The sequence below is a fragment of the Schistocerca nitens genome, chromosome 2, assembly GCF_023898315.1.
Source record: "Schistocerca nitens isolate TAMUIC-IGC-003100 chromosome 2, iqSchNite1.1, whole genome shotgun sequence".
NCBI lineage: Eukaryota > Metazoa > Arthropoda > Insecta > Orthoptera > Acrididae > Schistocerca > Schistocerca nitens.
In genome coordinates, this window is record NC_064615.1 from 968,811,333 (window position 1) to 968,824,812 (window position 13,480).

At 42.8% G+C, this 13,480-nt stretch overlaps 1 pseudogene; it reads left to right on the forward strand.

Annotated features, from left to right (window-relative positions):
* Positions 1-9,569: 9,569 nt before the first annotated feature.
* Positions 9,570-9,687, forward strand: LOC126238580 (5S ribosomal RNA; annotated as a pseudogene).
* Positions 9,688-13,480: the final 3,793 nt, after the last annotated feature.

A 13,480-nucleotide genomic window follows, 5' to 3' on the forward strand; every position in this document is an offset into this window, starting at 1 on the left:
GCAAATTACTGGAATTTTTGCTAAAAGTGTAGCCACTAAATTGCATATCTTTACCACCAACGGGAAAAATTTTATAATCCAATTAGGTTTTACTCTCCATACTATTAACACTTCTACTTCCAATAAAATTCTGTACACTTTTAATGATTTTATCATCTTCTGCTTATGGTATACTACTGGAACGCTGCTAAATATGTAGCCACTAAATAGAATGTGCCTGTGACTTACGGCAAGAACTTTATTGATAATTTAGGGTTTATTCTGCTCAGGTATCTTTCAGCTACTAGCTCTTTATATGGTGATTTTTATCACCTATTAGTTTCGTTTCCTCATTTTGACGAGTTCATTAATCCTTTAATATTTTCCTCACTATTCTTTTCTAGGCCTGTCTCGTGTCGTTTACATTACTTTATAACACACTTTCTCCTATTCTGCACTTAAAATTATCAGTTTGAATGTGAACGCGCGGGCTACTCCGTATCATACCACTCACTTCCAGTCGTCCTAACAGATGGCTATCGTGCGCTTGCTAGCGGTGGTCACCTCCATACACAGTCTACCGGCGCTCGGGTAGCAGTTCTTATCTTATACTATGACTCCTCACCTAGGCTGTTTCTCTGTTTTATTATTAGTTACCGCCATGGTACTGCGAGATATTCCTTTCTCACTTTTTACCGTACCTAGTCCTACCCTTGTCAGAATTTTGTAAATGACTATATACAGCGCGAGGTGCTACCTGCTGTTAAACAGTTTTTCTAAAGAAATACTGATGTCAAAACTCGCTACCCACGAGTATGCCCCACCAAAAAAAAAATTACTTCTTGTGGCTACTGAGGCACGAGCAACTTGCGGCCAAGTAAACCGCGCAACATCGAAAAAAAAAAAAAAACACCAAATTTTGTGACGATGAGAAGCTGACGGAATACATGTCACTTACAGCTGATTTCCACAGTCCAAGTTCCAGGCATTAATTCTTCTCAACTGTCAAGAGCCTAGAAGAGCCGGGTGCAGTGCAGATTTTATAGCATTTGTACGTGCAACAGCATCGTCAGTCCTGACGTGTGTGGCTGTTACCAGCGGATACACACGCTCATCATAGTCAAATCCAGCCCCACTGAAAGCCTACCACGTCCTGCATGTAAAGGCACCAAGTCTCTCACTCGTACAGCACTTAAATTACACCGTCGTTTTGAGGCTTCAAGCGCCACAGAAGCTATGCGACACGCCTGAAGCTCAGCGGCTAAAATGCAACCGGTTTGTATGAAAGTATGGACTGAATAATTCGAGAATTGTACAAGAATTGTATTCAATACGATGAATCGCATTACGTAGGACACACACTATGTGTATCCGGACACCTAGCTGAAAATGACTTAAAAGTTCGTGGCACCCTCTGTCGGTAATGCTGGAATTCAATACGGTATTATATGGTGTTGGCCCACCCTTAGCTTTGATGACAGCTTCCACGCTCGCAGGCATACGTTCATTCAGGTGCTGGAAGGTTTCTTGGGGAATTCTTCACGGAGTGCTGCACTGAGAAGAGTTATCGATGTCGGTCGGTAAGGCCTGGCACGAAGTCGGTGTTCCAAAACATCCCAAAGGTGTGCTATAGGATTCAGGTCAGGACTCTATGCAGGCCAGTCCACTACAGGTATGTTATTGACGCGTAACCACTTCGCCACAGGCCGTGCATTATGAACAGGTGCTCGATCGTGTTGAAAGATGCAATCGCCATCTCTGAACTGCTCTTCAACAGTGATAAGCAAGAAGGTGCTTAAAACATCAATGGAGGCCTGTGCTGTGATAGTGCCACGAAAAACAACAAGGAGTGCAAGCCCCTCCATTAAAAACACGACCACACCATAACATCATCGCCTCCGAATTTTACTGCTGGCATTACACACGCTGGCAGATGACGTTTAACGGGCATTCGCCATACCCACACCCTGACATCGGATCGCCACATTGTGTACCGTGATTCGTCACTCCACAGAACGTTTTTCCACTGTTCAGTCGTCCAATGTTTACGCTCCTTACACCAAGCGAAGCGTCGTTTCGCATTTACCGGTGTGATGTGTGGCTTCGTAACGTTTTGCATTAGTCCGTGTAACTTGAAAAGTGAGCAGGTTGCTGCTGTTCACAATAAATGTGAAAAAGTTTGAAGCACAATATTATAGACATTTATCGCTGACGTCCGATGTAGTAGGAGCCTATAACGTATTCTAAACTGAAACATAATGATATTCCTGGAGGAAAAGAAGTTTCAAAGAATCAGTACGGATTCAGGAAAAACCATTCGTGTGAAACGTAACCTGTTTTATTCCTACACAAGAATTTGCAAACAATACGTGCGGATGGTCACGGAGATTCCGTCTTCCTACACAGTGATCACAAAGTCTCATTACTCCGTATGTATTACATAGACATTAACGAATTGTTATTTCTTATTGTTCCAGGTGCTGATGTACATGTAAATCATGGCTGATGAGTCCACTTGCACTATGAAGAAACGGATCGTGAGCTCACGAACGACCCCATACAGCAAAATCAATGAGAGATATTTAGCATGATCTAACAGTAAGGTTTCAGAAACGCTCCCCACCAAATCCAACAGTTTTACGGTGTAAGGTAAAGCTCTTTGCAGTTGGATGCGTGGAAGACAAGCTCACTCAGGACGATCAGCAACACAACTGGAAACGTGTCTGGAAGCTGGATTGTCTGTCGAACGTTCTCCAAAACAGTCAATTCGTAGGCGGTCACGGAAATTAAAAGTTCCACACTCGACATTACGAAAACATCTGAATCTTCATTTGTAAACGAACTGAATGACGATGCCAAGCAACAATGTCATCAGGCTTGTGGGCGCATATTCGACGTCTGTAAAACTTTTTCTTCAAGGGGGAAAGTGTTTTTCTCTCGGACGAGTGTGCAACGTATCGCAATACAAAAGGGAGAAACGTTTATTTCTGGAGCAGAGAAAAAACCAACATTTTTATGAAGAACTTGAACACAAGACACCACATGTCCCCATCTGAGCAGCAATGTCTGCACCCACTTCGGAGATCCATATTTGTTCGACGATGCTGTGCATCACATTTCATTTCTCAGCATGCTGCGTGACTGGTTTATTCCACATCTTTCAGATGGGGACTTCTCAGTCATGTATGGTTGCAGCAGGATGGAGCACCAGAACGTTATACTATTGCCATTCGAGAATAGCTGAATGAGGTACTTTCTAATAAATGGACTGGACGTGATTCTGACTATTTACCTTCATCTAGTACTGGCCGCCCCGAAGTAATGGGCCACCAACTTGCGAAATGCATTATGGGAGTTCACTGAATGGAAGGTTTCTGCCACACGTTGCGAGGCAGTCGGCGAACTTAAGGATGCTATTCGACGTGCATTTATTGACAATACTCCAGCAATGTTGACGATAATTTCAAATTGTACTTGCAGGAGAATCATACTCAATTGTGAACACAGTGATGTACACGTAGACACGCTAGAATAAATAATAAACAGTAGTCACACTATCTCAAAGTTGTCTTCTGCCTTGATTCCACGTTAATACAATGCGACTATTTATGAATTTGAGGACACCCATGCATGGCCGTTCTTCTTAACAATAAAGGCATTGCAATATCGCATTCATCCGCCGATACAGGCAGCGACTTTCAATTAAAATGTCCTACCCTGTACGGGAATTACATAATATGTGAGCGAGTACAGCTTGTGACGCAGAAATGACGACATACACAAGTTTGAGTCTGGCCGTAAAGTCGTGCACGTACAGCCAAAGCGGTTAAGCAGAGCGCCTGCGTAAAGTGTCAAATCTGGGTTCGAGTCCCGGTCCGACACAAATTCTCATTGTCGCCATTCCCTTACACAGCTATTGTTTGCTTGTATTCACAACTGTGAATACATTTCAGGTTCTACGGTTTAGACTCATCCTTATTAAGCTCGCGACGTTATTTTCTGCTGTAGTTGGTTTTGTGGAAGCGACGTTTCGACAGTATCTCGTCTTCAGTTAATGTCTAGTGACTGTTTCTCGACTAACTGGAAATTTCCAACTTTCTTATCAAATGAGTATAATTTACACATTAAAGGTGGAAGGGGGGGGGGATGGTACGGAAAGGAAAGGGAAGGGATTACTGATGTCAGCTGCATGTAAATGAGTTTAATGTGGCACTTATGACGCTATAAATTTGTGTGTACTTCCTTCGCAAAGGGCGGATGATTTTATGTTTGTAAAGCGGCCGCTGTTACTACAGATTCCTTCACAAGTAAACACACTTATTTCTTGTATCACTTGAGTCGTATCTGTAAGTTTCCCTTTCCTGTTTCACTGAATGCACTGCACTGTGGTGTAAACAGTCTCATGTGTCAAAAAAATGGTTCAAATGGCTCTGAGCACTATGGGACTCAACTGCTGAGGTCATTAGTCCCCTAGAACTTAGAACTAGTTAAACCTAACTAACCTAAGGACATCACACACATCCATGCCCGAGGCAGGATTCGAACCTGCGACCGTAGCGGTCTCGCGGTTCCAGATTGCAGCGCCAGAACCGCGTGGCCACTTCGGCCGGCTCTCATATGTCATTCAGGTTTTTGTTTTCATTAGCTTCACTGTAGACATAGAATCAGTAATGTCTGAATTTAACAATAGCAACTAATTTTGCTGTAAAAATACGTAGTCATTAAAAACTCTCTTGGATCCATCAGTACCATGTAATACACTACTTGCCATTAAAATTGCTACACCACGAAGATGAAGTGCTACAGACGCGAAATTTAACCGACAGGATGAAGGTGGTGCGTTATGCAAATGATTAGCTTTTCAGAGCATTCACACAAGGTTGGCGCCGGTGGCGACACCTACAACGTGCTGACATGATGAAAGTTTCCAACCGGTTTCTCATACACAAACAGCAGTAGACCGGCGTTGCCTGGTGAAACGTTGTTGTGATGCCTCGTGTAAGGAGGAGAAATGCGTACCATCACGTTTCCGACTTTGAAAAAGGTCGGATTGCAGCCTATTGCAATTGTGGTTTATCGTATCGCGACATTGCTGCTCGCGTTGGTCGAGATCCAATTACTGTTAGCAGAACACGGAATCAGTGGGTTCAGGAGGGTAATACGGAACGCCGCGCTGCATCCCAACGTCCTCGTATCACTAGCAGTCGAGATGACAGGCATCTTATCCGCATGGCTGTAACGGATCGTGCAGCCACGTCTCGATCCCTGAGCCAACAGATGGGGACGTTTGCAAGACAACAACCATCTGCACGAGCAGTTCGACGACGTTTGCAGGAGCATGCACTATCAGCTCGGAGACCATGGCTGCGGTTACCCTTGACGCTGCATCACAGACAGGAGCGCCTGGGTGCACGAATGGCAAAACGTCATTTGTTCGGATGAATCCAGGTTCTGTTTACAGCATCATGATGGTCGCATCCGTGTCTGGCGACATCGCGGTGAACGCACATTGTAAGCGTGTATTCGTCATCGCCATACTGGCGTATCACCCGGCGTGATGGTATGAGGTGCTATTGGTTACACGCCTCGGTCACCTCTTGTTCGCACTGACGGCAATTTGAACAGTGGACGTTACATTTCAGATGTGTTACGACCCGTGGCTCTAGCCTTCATTCGGTCCCTGCGAAACCCTACATTTCAGCAGGATAATGCACGACCGCATGTTGCAGGTCCTGTACGGGCCTTTATGGATGCAGAAAAAGCTCGACTGCTGCCCTGGCCAGCACATTCTCCAGATCTCTCACCAACTGAAAACGTCTGGTCAATGGTGGCCGAGCAACTGGCTCGTCACAATACGCCAGTCACTACTCTTGCTGAACTGTGGTATCGTGTTGAAGCTGCATGGGCAGCTGTACCTGAACACGCGATCCATGCTCTGTTTGACTCAATACCCAGGCGTATCAAGGCCGTTATTACGGCCAGAGGTGGTTGTTCTGTGTACTGATTTCTCAGGATCTATGCAACCAAATTGAGTGAAATGAATATGTCAGTTCTAGTATAATATATTTGTCCAATGAATACCCGTTTATCATCTGCATTTCTTCTTGGTGTAGCAATTTTAATGGTCAGTAGTGTACAATAACGTAACCATTTATTGTGTCTCTCCCTGTACATCTTTAAGGGGACATTAACCGTCTCCCTCTCTGGGCTGAACTATTACATTTGCAAGCAAATGGTACGCAATGGCATTCGTAATTCGTGACAGTAATTTTCATTTTTAAGTTATTTTGTAACTTTTGATTATGATACAGTTCCTTCTGAGTCATTTTCGACCACATAAAGGGATCAGGATAGGCTTATGATTACCGGATTGCCATCAAATGACATCTTGTTTAAATAACATTTATCTGATTCTACTTACGTCTGTCAATCCCAGGAATTTATCTGTCACTTATCGCTTGTTTCACCTGTGGCAATGTTTGTTGATATGAAAATGCCGAGATGCACTGTGGTTCTGAAGCCACATTAAACTGTAGAACTCCCTGTAACAGCTGGATGAGTCGGTTCAAAGGTCGAAGGAAGGTAACGGCACACCACCTCCTACAGGATAGTCCCCAGTAAATAACTGTGGTGTTCAAAACAGCCTTGATGACTGCTTTACGTATTTGTCTTCATAGTTGAAAAGACGAGTCGCGTGCTTCTATTAAGAGAGCGTTAAGTGGAGTTGACGTCATTGCTTGTAATGATATCCTGCATCTCCACCGCAATTTATCTAACTTGATGCAACGGGATTTCGTTGAATTTTGGTATATGAAAGAACCGTATTCGATTTTGCTCTTATAAGAATTCTGTTGATGTTGAGCAATATTTTAGTGTTGCCTCACGACCTAGGCGTAGAACTGTAGTTATAGGCTTATCACTTGAATGCAACAAATCATTTGCTGAGAAATTCATGTTAAATAGCTACTATACAACTGTCCAAGAAATTTTTTGCGATTTTACTCTAAAATGTTGAAAACTTAAACTCATGTTTGCTGCTCCATAATTTATATGTTCCTTTATGAAGATTATGCTGTTGCCTTTTAGGTGAAGTTTTAATTCAGTGTTGTAGTTCTTTTATTACTTACTTACTGTGTAACAATACTCTTAAACGTAGCGATACGCTATAAGTGAATGAGAAGACGAAATAACGATCAATGAAACTGAATAATTGACATAAAGTCCTGATAATTCATTTGATCACCTGTTAACAAACTAATGAACTGTATACAGCAGGCATACATAATGCCAAACCGGTTACAAAATTAATCGAAGATATTCTGGGGATGTTAACACGTGCAGGAAACGTCTGCCACTGGTATTGCCTTTGTGGATTATCTTCAGTTTATGACCGAAGGATATGTAGCAACGTACATATATCTGAGAAACAAAAATAACAAGCATATCGTGGTTATGTAGTCCTCAGACACATCTGTCTGTCTTCGTTCAGCTATCGACGCCAGTTAACGCAATCCTCGATTTCTGTCTCTTTCGATCTGTTACCACACTTCTTCGCAACTGCAGCCTCCAATATCAGTTATCTGCCTTTTAACGAACAGATGCTGCAATTCGTGTCGTACACGAGCCATTTAACCACAGATTTCAGTAGCGACTGAAGTCACAATAATACGCAACAATTTCATCTTTCTGAATTATTATGTTATTTTAATTTTTCTCGCTGAGTCGATCAGCTTATCTTATCATCAACATTTTTCCGTAACACTAACTTTGAAAGACTTCCAATCGCTGCATCTCAGTCCACCCCATTGTCCATATTCTGCACACAAAGAGGGCTGTGCTTCAAATATAGGTTTCAGTTGATATATTTCTAGTGTTAAGGATCATAATTTTACGTATTAGCAACTATTTCCTTTTATGATAAATTCCTTCTTGTGTCAGTTTTGTTAGTTTGGTTCTTCAGTTTCTCCTTGCGTCTTTGACAACGTAATCCAGGGGTGTACTGTTGGTTCTTGGAGACCAAAGGCGACAGTGTTCAGAGATCGATTCCTTCTCCATCAACAGATGGCTAATGCGCCGACCCCCTAGGGACTTTATTTTAATTTATTTCCAACTTTGTGGGTGCTGCGCGGGACTCTCAGAGTAACTGGTCCACAACGAATATTTTATTTACAACATTTTTCTTTACTGTGCAATATTGCTTAAATACTAAGGTAATTTCTAAATTTATTCGCTGTTCTAATGACTAAAATACAATATTTTGTTGTTCTTTTATAAATGAAAAAACAGTATTGTAAATGTTATAAGGTATTAATTCATTTCGTTAATCAGTTTTCGGTCTACAAGGCCATCACCAGACTTACAATATCGTTGTGAAAGAAGATCCAATACTAGTGAACAATGCTGAAAACGATGTTACACATCGAGAGTGATATGCAAACTCAGACAAAAGATAACGTAATTGAAATTGTTAAAGGTAAATAGTAAATAAATATCAAACTTCCTGGCAGATTAAAGTTGTGTAGGGGAGCGAAAGTCGATCTCGGGACCTCTGCCTTTCGCCAGCAAGTGCTCCTCACAGCTTTAATTCTGCCAGTACCTTGTCTCTTGCCTTCCAAACTTCAAAGAAGTTCTCCTGCGAACCTTGCAGAACTAGCACTCCTGGAAGAAAGGATGTTGTGGAAACAAGAAGAATAAAAGTTGTGTGGTGGGCTCGTGAGTCGTGCCTGGGTAGCTCAGTCGGTAGAGCACTTGCTGGCGAAAGACAGAGGTCCCGAGATCGAGTCTCGCTCCCTTACACACGTTTAATCTGCCAGGAAGTTTCATATCGGTGCACACACCACCGCAGAGTGTAAATTTCATCCTGCAAATAAATATGTTGGTAACAAACTAGAAAAACATTAACACTGCATTAAACCTCAAAAAAACGGCGTGTGTTTGTGTTTGTGTGTGTGTGTGTGTGTGTGTGTGTGTGTGTGTGTGTGTGAAGGTGAGGTGCAAGGAAGAACAAAATTAACAAAGGATTATGCTCAACACCAGAGATTGTGTACTTATGGTAAAATAATTTTACAGTCCTAATCACAATTTAAATTAAGTCAAAATAAAGTAAAATTAATAACAAACAACAATACTGAAGAGTATGAAAGGTGATGAAGGAACAGAGGCAAAAATAGAATTTATCATTTAACAGGAAATACCAATGCTAAATTACATATTAGTGATGTGAACAACTTCTCTCATTTTATTTTAGGAAATATGTGCCTATTATAAGACGAAAGAGTGTTCTGAGTACACAGAAGCTCACAATAATATATATTTTTACCTTATCCCATGAAACTGAGTGCATGTTTAACTGTTGTACATGGCTACAAGTTTTCTGAATTTTATGTTACTATTGTTGTTGTGGACTAGGTAACCTTGGTTGTCCTGTTACACATAACAGTAGTAAATTTCTGGTGCACACTCTTGGTAGTACAAGTACTTGTAGGTACTACTGCTCTTTTACTCATTTACTGTACTGTGTTTGTACGGTCGCCCAATTGTACTGTCCTATAGGCGGACACTGTGAATATTCTGCTTCCTATCTTTTTGGTGCCAACGGCCTTGCCTCAGTGGTAACACCGGTTCCCGTCAGATCACCGAAGTTAAGCGCTGTCGGGTTGGGCTAGCACTTGGATGGATGACCATCTGGTCTGTCGAGCGCTGTTGGCAAGCGGGGTGCCCTCAGCCTTTGTGAGGCAAACTGAGGAGCTACTTGATTGTGGAGTAGCGGCTCAGGTCTCGAAAACTGACATACGGCCGGGAGAGCGGTAAGCTGACCACATGCCCTTCCACATCCGCATCCAGTGACGCCTGTGGGCTGAGGATGACACGGCGGCCGGTCGGTACAGTTGGGCCTTCCAAGGCCTGTTCCGACGGAGTATTTTTCTGTTCGTGACTGGTGCACACTTGTGTGTCACAGGGGCTGAAACACATATGTGTTACTTAGGAATTTTTTATAAATTTTATTATTGTGTTATGCTTATCTTTTCATAAGCGTTAGCTCTGGGGAGAACTCTCTTGATTTAACGTTAATGACCAAACATTCACCGATGTCATTGTGGCCCTGTGAAAATGTCTGTAAAATGACCCAGAGCTGCTCAATACCCAGTGCAACCCCATTCCGCCCAAATCCCGCCACTACAGTTGGTAGCAGAGTGTGGTTATGCATTGAGCCAGTATGGTGGCTTACCTTGTGGTTTTTCATGTGTGGCAGCTAGGCAGGTACCAGGCAAAAAATGGCTGTGCTGGGATGAGTTAGCCTATGAGGTGGCCTTTCAAGGCAGGTCTCTGCAAGCATTGTGGTGGAGTTGTCTCAGCAGCTTTGGAAGGCCGTGCTCTCGACAGTGGGAGAGAATGGATGTGAGTCATGACATCGACAATATTATGTTGGCCCTCATGGAGATACAACTAACACAGAATTTTTTTTAAAAAAAGTGGCAACTAATACCCCAGTGTTTTAAAAGTGAGTGAGAGAGAATGGATGTGAGTCATGACATCGACAATATTATGTTGGCCCTCATGGAGATACAACTAACACAGAATTTTTTTTAAAAAAGTGACAACTAATACGCCAGTGTTTTAAAAGTGAGTCACCTTCTCTTGTGAACATTATAGGCTAGGGTTATGCTGTATACAGAGAGGATTAATGTTGCTGTTAGTATAGGAAGAAGAAAGTAGGCAGACAATATACGATTTACAAATAGGACAGTGTGGGTTTACTCTGTGATTTGTAACATTTTGGCCTGATCATGTGTGCTGGTTACCAGGATGGTTTGGTATGTTGTGCTAGCAGCATAGGCACTTCTGGCAATCGTAGTTGAGGTTCCAAGTGAGATACTAGTAGATTGTTGAGATACCTGGTAGGGTTTCTTTCCACAATGTCACGATGTGTTGCTCGGTTGCTGCCCTGGGCAATGTAAATTGGACCAGATTCTGCATCTTATAGCCATCACAATGATTTTTTTTTTTAAGCGCGTGTTAAGAGGTGATGTTGTCAGTGTTTGGCTTACCTCTTCTACTGGGGGACGGGGGTGGAAGCCAGCTTTTTGGGTTGAAGTTTGTGCTTTGAAACAGCATTCCATGGCACAGTTTACTTTCTTTCCACGCAGCTGGCCACGGCAATGCTGCTCCAGTCCTTATAGTTTGCCCACAAGGTGTGGTTGGTGGCGTCTGAGCTGAGGCAACGCCACACCAAGCTTAGATGGGACGGCAACCCACAGAAGAGGTTAGAAAGCGGCACAAAGTGATAACAAAGAAATCATCTTAAGGCAGGTGCCGCCACTGTAGTCCAAGTGACTGACAAGACTGCAGCACGTCGGCAGGCCCATGGGTCATTGCGGTGGCTGAGGTTGTCCGTACTGGCGGGCTAGGCTTGGATTAATTGGTCAGTGGCATATCAAAAAGCAAACACGACTATTTCAGACGCTGCAGGAACCTGTGGTGGCTAGCAACAGACCAGTCTTGGGGCAATGGCAGTCCTGCCATGGGGAACTGTCCGAACTTGTTATGGGTGCGACGTGCCAGGCTCAAGTTGTTATCGAGGACCGCAGTTGGAGCAAACCAGGTAGTTGATTAGTGGCCAGCAAACGAGGTGGAAGTTAAGCTAGAACGTGGTGTCCGAGGATCAGGCCAGTCCGTGCAGTCAACGATCAATGCGGGGCATCGTCAAAGTGTCACGAACATTGCCTACCTGGAAGGTGTACATGTCTTCACCCGGTGGCCAGAGAAGAAGGCAACCACAACCAGATATCGAGAAGAGTGGTTTGGTCATTGCTGTAACATATGGAGCACTAGGAGTGTGCTTCAGTGGTCCACAGAGTTTGGTGGGCAGCTGACGTGTTGACAGATTGAGAGTACTGTATGGCGGGTACTGTGTGCAGTTAAGACAGCCAGCAACTGGTGTACTTGTTTTGAATACGACGTATTCTTTACGAGTTTTGATATTACGTGGAATGACCATAGGGGCCCAAGTATGTGATTTTTGTATTGTGTTTTACCTCCATTTTTTTACCATTGTACAATAGTCAGCTATGTATTCGATTTGAAATCACACTGAATAAGTGTACAACAAATATTTTCTGAATTTTATGTTTCTGCGGTTTTCTGTAGACTAGGTAGCATTGGTAGCCCTTTTGTGTGTGGCAGTAGTAAATTTCTGATGGAGGTCTTTTGCAGTACAGGTTCATTTATTGTTCTGTGTTTATACGCTGCCTAATTTTAATACAGTATGGATGGAGAGTGTGAATATTCTGCTTTCTCCTTTGTTGTTTCTGTTTGGTTCCCACTTTTGTATCACAGGGGCTGAAGCTCACCCAGTTGCACATGCCTGTATATAACGTATTGTTCATGAAATTATTTATTTTAGTGTTGTGTTATGCCCGTGTTTATACTAGTGTAAGCATTAGCTCTGGGCGGAATATTGGTGCTTTATTATTATTTGCCAAACATTCCACTGGTGTCATTGTGTTTTTGTGAAAATACTTACGTCGTTAATAAATGCTTTCATAAAATAACCCTACTCCTGCACAACCACCAGCCCAAATCTCACTCCACCTAAAGCCTGAGCTGAAACCTGTAAAACACAAAATCTAAAACCACTTCTTCAAGATTGTCTTGAAGTTTAACGTTCAGCTGTCCTAGAAGTCCACTTGCACGTATAGGCCCTACCATTACCTCAGGTTTATTGCCTGTATCTACAAATAATTAAAATATGCTCTGAAATACATATCTTCCTCAACACTCCTACAAAAGGTAGTATACTCAGAAGTGTTACCTTGCTGAATACGTGCTGCTCTTGCCATTTTCCTGTTCGCAGAAAGCAACAGCCTGTCAAGGACAGCATCCAGATGATGGCCATCAATCCAGCAGAACTGTAATGTGATTCCTGGCTCTGCTGTAGTGATTTAGTTGCTTGGCTGTTTCCGCATAACACTGTAGATGAATTCTAATTTACTTCCTCAGTGAAGGCCACACATGACCCTACAAGATACCAGACGCAGTATTAGCGGTTGGCAACATCCACCATTCCTACGAGCCAAGACTTATGATGCTGTACAAGTCATACCGTACCAGCACGCTCATTTTGCCGGGTAAGACAGGATTGGAATACACCCAACAAATAACTCAGGACGCAGAGTGCAATCGCTACTCTGAAATGAAGAGACTGCCACAGAAGAAGAATTTGTGGTGGAAAAAGAAATAACTGTAAGCAGTAGTTTATTAGTGTAATAATTATGGCGTGAACTGTTTTCTGGTCTATGAGGATTGCGTCTAAACGCAAAACTGTATTATTGCAGAGTAAATCCGCTGAAGATGCCTTAAAGTAAAAGGCGAATCTTGTCTTGACCGTAAACAAATAAAGATTGCAGCATAAAAAAGGCGTTCAGTTTATAAGAAGTATGTTTATACACTTGCTGCTAATAATGGCCATGCCAATAAACTTATCACTAGACCTCTGATTTGT